Here is a 6,986-nt window from a genome sequence, read left to right as displayed (position 1 = left end):
GGCTAGGACCTGTGCTTACTCCTGCGGCCAGGTCACTGTGATTGGCAGCCTGGATTAGAACCACTTGGTTGGAGTGGGAGGTGAAGAAGTTCCACAAAAGAAGAAGGATGCTGTTCTTTTAAGAAAAGAGAGTTGCTAAGTAAACTGAACCATTGATATCCACTGCAAAAAGGTGGGCAGGATAAGAATTTCAACAGAAATTTTGTGCATACCTGGTACTAACTTATTATACCAAATTTCATCAAAACTCAATGTACTAGAACTACAGAACTTCGACACGGAGATAGGTCTTAAAGCTGCTAGACCCAGGAGTTGAGGCAATATACAGACCTTCCATACACTCTGCATTACCACTCAATATTTGCCTAGGAAGCCCAGACAAAAGAAATCTGTCTGAGATATTTTATTGAAAAGACATTCCAAACAGTTTTTTCTCTAACGCCTCTGGTGAACTTCCCAGACTATGTGAGAGATAAGCCATGCAAATGGATAGAAGATTCCATAGCATGAAATAGTGATTCACTTACAAATTAATCCATTAATGTAATGCAATTCCAATAAAAATCCTAAAAGGTTTTTCATTGAACTGAATAAACTGATTCTAGATTCTATGTTTAGAGCCCCAAATAGGCAAGACACATTTGAAGAATAAATAAGTAGGGGAAACTACCCTTCCAGATAACAAGCCTTAGTATAAAGTAAGACAGGGTGGTAATGGCACTGGTATAGACGGATAATTGGAAAGTGTGGCAGGCAGCTCTAAGATGGTCTCAGTGATCCCCACCTCCTGGTATTCAGGCTCTTGTGTTATCTCCTCTCCTTGAGTATGGATTTAGTGATTCACTTCTAAGGAACAGAATATGGCAGAAGTGGTGGGATGTCACTTCCGAGATTAGATTAAATAAAGACTGTGATTCTTGTCTTGGGAACGCTCTCTCACTTTCTTTTTCTCCAGTCTCTCACTCAGAGGGTAAGAAAGCTGTCATGTTGTGAGCAACGCTATGGAGAGCCTCACATGGCAAGGAACTGATGTCTCTCATCAGCAGCCAGTGAGGACCTGAGGGCTACCAACAGCCATGTGAGTAAGCTTGGAAGTGAGTCCTCTTCCGGTAGAGCTTTGAGATGACTGCTGCCCTGGTTGACCGGTTGATTTTGACCTTGTGAGAAACCTTGAACCAGAACTACCGAGCTACACCATTCCCAACTTCCTAGCCCACAGACACTATGAAATAATAAATGTTTATTGTTTTTAGCTGCTAAGTTTTGGGGTAATTTGTTGTGCAGTAATACACAACAAATACACACACACTCACACACGAAATCTTGATATAAATGAGAGCTAGTGCTGCAGATCAGTGGGGACATGATGAATTTTTCAATGAATGGTGCTAGGACACCATAGTTTATCTATATGAAAAAAAAAGTAGATTTCTCTATTTCGTGCCATAAAGAAAAACAAGTCCAAGTACATTAAAGATATAAATGTGAAAAGGCAAAACTTAAAAACATGAATAATAAAATATTAGTAAAATATTAGAGAAGGTCTTTATGAATTCGTGGTAGGAGTTTCTTAATGAGATGTGAGAGTACAAAATAGAAAAGAAAAAAATATCTTAACTAAAACACACTATAAACAATTAAAAGACAAACCACAGAGTGGGAGAAGGTATGGGCAACACATATAGCCAGCAAAGAATCAGTATCCACAATATGTAAAAACTCTTACAAATCAATGAGAAAAAGATAACTCAAAAGAAAAAAATGACAAAAGAGAAAAACAGGCAGTTTGCAAAAGAGGAAACACAAATACCTAATAACCATATGAAAAAATCCTCCAATTCACTGGTAAACAAGGAAATGCAATTTAATATAAAAATGAGGTTCCTTTCATGCCCTTCAGATTAATTTAAAAATTAAAAGTCTGTCAGTATAAGCGTTGGTGTGGATGTGGAACAGCTGAAATGCACATACATTTGCTGGTGTAAACCTAAATTGTTGTAAACACTTTGGAAAGTAATTTGACAGTATCCAGTGAAGTTCAAGATAGTATATCCCAGGATCCACTGCCAAATATATATTCTAGGGGATTATTGTGCCTATACTCTAAGAAACATGGTTTGGATAGGAAAAAAAATTAACAAAGCCTAAATGTCCAACAGCAAGAAAATAAATTGTGTTTTTTTCATAAGGCGGAATACTATACATAAGTGAAAATGAACGAATCAGAAGAACATATTCCAACATGGATAAATCTCACAAATAGAAATGGAAGAATTGAAAGTTGCCAAAGGATCCATATGGCACAATACCATTTTTGCACATTTTAAACTGTGCAACAATATAATGTGTTGCTTAGAGCTAAATACACATCTAGCAATGGGATTAGGAAGTGCCTGGGAATAAACAACTTCAAATTCAGGAACATGATTTCCACTAAGGGGTGGTGGAGGAAGCAACAAGAGAGGCATAGACTGGGATTTGAATGTTTTGACATTGTTTCATAACATAAGCTGGGTGTTGAGTAAATGGATAATTGTTATATTATTCTTTATACTTCTCTGTATATCAAATGTTGTATAATGTATTTTTTTAAAGCTTTAAAGTAATAAGCACCACACATAGAAACAAAAGGGAAGACAGCAATAGAGAGGAAGGAGTAGTTTAGAATGGTGATTATTTGAGAAAGACGCAAATTCCAAATAGAGTTTACAAGTGTTTCTTTTTTGGTAGAAGGGACATTCGTTTCCTAGAGCTGATGTAACAAATAACCAGAAACTTGGTGGCTTCAAACAACAGAAATGTATTCTCTCACAATTCTGGAGGCTAACAGTGTGAAATCAAGGTGTCTGCAAGGCTATGCTCCCTCCAAAGGCTCTGGGGGATGTCAACTCAAATAAAGAGTCTGGGGAAAGGTTGATTAAAGGAGTCTATCTGATAATCAAGGTGAGGAATTTGAATCCCAGGAAACAGTCCAACAGAGTATTCTGAGGAACTGCTCTGAGGTCTACAGATCTGAGTGCAGCTTTTAGACTTTGTAACAAAGCAGTGTGTGTGCAGTGGAAGTGTTTACATATCTAATATCCATACATTTCAAAGATAACATAAACAAGAGCTTTTCGGTTATACATCAAACAAGGCTTGGAGTGTTGATGTTATCTATGTGTGGAGGGAGGGAAGGACCAGAGCTGCTACTTTGCTCATTAATCTCCAAGAAATGCAGTATGGACGTAGGAGCTGGAGACCCTTTATCTTTTCCTGTTGCTGATTTCTCCAGCTGGTCGTGAGGTGTGGCACTGCAAGGTCATTGTGACACAGGCTGAAGATGGCCTGCCCGGCTGCTTCACAGGACAGCGAGGATTTCTGTGTACGCAGTTTGCTTGCTAGGCTACTGTTAGACCAGGGTGAGGGGTCCCAAAAATCTGTCCACAGGGAGAATCCTTCCTTGCCTCTTCCAGCTTTGGGTGGCTCCAGTGTTCCTGGGTTGGTGGCAGCATCACTCCCATCTCTGGCTTGGTCTTCACACGGTCTTCTTCCCTGTGTCTGGAATCTCTCTCCCCTCTCTCTTCTCAGGTCACCAGTCAGAGGACTGAGGGCCCACTGTAGATCCAGGATGATCTCATTCTGAGATCCTGACCTACATCTGCAAGACCCTATTTCCAAATAAGCTCACGTTCACAGGTACCGGAAGTTAAGACTCGGACATATTTTGGGGGGACACTATTCAACCTACTACAAGAGGCATATATATGTTTTTTCCTTTTTGTTAGTAAAATTAAGATTAGGAAATCTACTCAGGGTGTGTTTAAAACATTTTTATGGGTAAGTTAATTTTCCTTAATGAACCATTTTATTAGTTGCTCAGGTTCCTGTTGTCAGGCGTTTTAGATTTTTGCATTGGCAGTCTTTTTCTTTTTTTAGCAAATAGAGTGGACAGTTCAACAATGTATTAATGTGCTGTTTCAACCATAAACCAATAATCCTGGAAGAAAGGCTCAAGAGAATGAACTGTGGATAGTTATTCAATATTTATCCATATTTTACTTGAATGGCTGGCCACTTAAATTGTTGTGTGATAATATGATCATGTGGCTATGCTATACAATTATAACATAAGGAATATTGAGAATCTGTGTACTTTAATTACATATTCCCTACAACATCGAGACATTTCCAGTTGGTGGTCTTGGCATTTTAATTTTTGCCGATAGTATCATCTTTCTATCAGTTGATGAGGCTTGAAACCAAACTCATTATGGAGGTATAGATTTTTGGACCAGGAAGGGAACTTAGATTTCATCTCATCTCCCGCATTTTATTTTACAAATGAGGACACTCAGGACTAGAGCAGTTTCACAGTCTGAGTTTCAGAGCTAATTAGTTGAGTTAATGAGCAGTCCCAGGACTAAGACTCAGGTCTCCCAGCTACTACTTCAGTTTTTTTTTTTATCTTTACTTCATAGACTGGTACTAACACTACTACTAATAACAGCTAGCACTGATTAAGCCATTACCATGTACGACTGTGCTAAGTGTTTTTATGCACATTCTCTCATCGTGTTTTCAGACATATTCATTTCTCAGTGTCTCGAGCAATCTAACCACTTAATGTTTTATATATATCACATACTACATGATGTTTTCTTTCTCTGAGGTCTCAAGAGAACTCTATGGGAGGTGTACTTTCCTCATATCTCAGGCATCCTTGGGAGTGCTATTGTGGACAGATTTTTGGGACCCCTATCCCTGGTCTAACAGGCGAATCTAGCAAGCAAACCGCTTAGGTTTTAAGTGAGTACAAAAGAAATCCATGCCGCCCTGTGAAGCAGCGTGCAGGCCATCTTCAGCATGTGTGGAAACGACCTTGCAGCCCCATATCTCATGACTGAAGACACCAGCTGGAGAAATCAGCAATAGGAAAAGATAAAGGGTCTCCAGCTCCTACGTCCACTGCTGCATTTCTTGGAGGCAAGGGAATAATTAATGACCCTGGTCCTTGCCTCCCTCCACACACAGATAACATCAGCATCTCTAAACTTGTTTGATGTATAACCAAGGAATTCTTGTTTATGTTACCTTTAATGTATGGTCTAGAGAAAAACCAGATGTACCCTATCCCTTTTTTGACATATATGAATCTAGTTGTAAGTTTTTTTCCTCTTCCCTGCATGTACACTCTTTTGTCAAAGAGACATAAGCTGCACTTAAACTCACACACCTTGGAGAAGTTCCTCAGAATGTTCTGTTGGACTGTTTCCCGAGATTTGAATTCCTCATCTTGATTATCAGATAGACTCTTTTAATTAACCTTCACCCAGACTCTTTATTTCAGTTGACACTATCATTTGGCAGTATTCCATGAACCTAGTTTTCTGCCAGAGTTAATGAAACTATTGCATGAATCATGGTGCTGCAAACCTAATCTTTAGAATGAAAGTTGTCCATATTTAGAATTATTTCTTTATAATATATTTTCAAAATAAGAATTCGTAGGTTAAGGCATATGGATGTATTTAAGGCTCTTTAAAGGATATGACATTCTATATTCTGTTTCTTATTACATCAGAATATACAGATGCACCTCTGACTGGGAAGATGACAAGGATTAAACCTGCCGTGTCAAAAACAGAAGGTGAGACAAAAACGGATCAGAGAAAGACGTTTTATTACTCACAGCCTAACAAACACCAGGAGTATCACATGGGAGGCCAGTTCTGCCCACAAGCCTCACTGGGCAACGGTGTGGGCCCAGATGCTGATGGTGGGTTGTGAGGCAGCTGAGGAACCCAGGGCCAAGATCTCAGCATCTTCTGTGGCAAGCAGTAAACAAGGAGTCCCCCTTCCCTGGGAAGATAGCAGTTGCTCCTTAGTCACGCTGTGGTTGCTGTGACCTATGTAATTGCCTACATACCAGCTGAGGATAAAGCTCAGTGTCAGAGGACAGATAGGTCTTGCAGTTTGGCATACTCAGCAAGTTGTGCAAGGGCCAGTGGGCCCTCAGGGACTGCCTTACCCCGTAACCTCATGTTGTATAATTGCTGCATGGTATTTCTTTTCTTTCTTTTTTTTTTGGTAAGGAAGATTCACCCTGACCTAATATCCATTGACAATCTTCCTCTTTTTGCTTGAGGAAGATTCTCCCTGAGCTAACACCGTGCCAATCTTCCCCCACTTTGTATGAGGAATGCCTGCACGGCATGGCTGGTGAGTGGAGTATGTCGGCGCCGGATCTGAACCTGAGAACCCCAGGCCGCCAAAGCAGAGCACGGGGAACTTTTAACCACTCGGCCGCCCGGCCGGGCCCTGCTTGTAATTTTTATATTCATTCTTGATTATTTTTCAGTTGGCAGATCTTCCAGTCCTCATTTTAGATCGATCTGCTGTACATTTAGAGGTTGACTTTAGCACCGATTAAAATGGACAACTCACACCATGTCAGGGAGTTACAGGAAAAGCAGAAAGGTACTGGAAAGAGGAGGGGATGGGCTTTGAAAAGAAGTCACTTTGTCTTCAGAACCTTTCTATTCTCCCTCTATATTTTTTTAACTTTTTCTTAAGATTATTGATAGTTTACAACCTTGTGAAATTTCAGTTGTACATTATTGTTAGTCATGTTGTAGGTGCACCACTTCACCCTTTGTGCCCTCCCCCCAACCCCCCTTTCCCCTGGTAACCACCAATTAGTTCTCTTTGTCTATATGTTTAACTTCCACCTATGAGTGGAGTCATACAGAGTTCATCTTTCTCTGTCTGGCTTATTTCACTTAACATAATACTCTCAAGTCCATCTATGTTCTTGTGACTGGGACAATTTTATTCTTTTTGATGGCTGAGTAGTATTCCATTGTGTGTGTATATATATACACGGTATCTTCTTTATCCAATCACCTGTTGATGGGCACTTAGGTTGCTTCCACGCACGTCTCAGCTATTGTAAATAATGCTGTGATGAACATAGGGGTGCATGGGACTTTTGGATTTGCTGATTT

Source organism: Equus asinus, chromosome 8 (genome assembly GCF_041296235.1).
Source record: "Equus asinus isolate D_3611 breed Donkey chromosome 8, EquAss-T2T_v2, whole genome shotgun sequence".
In the NCBI taxonomy this organism is placed as follows: domain Eukaryota; kingdom Metazoa; phylum Chordata; class Mammalia; order Perissodactyla; family Equidae; genus Equus; species Equus asinus.
Note: the sequence above shows the minus strand (reverse complement) of the source record.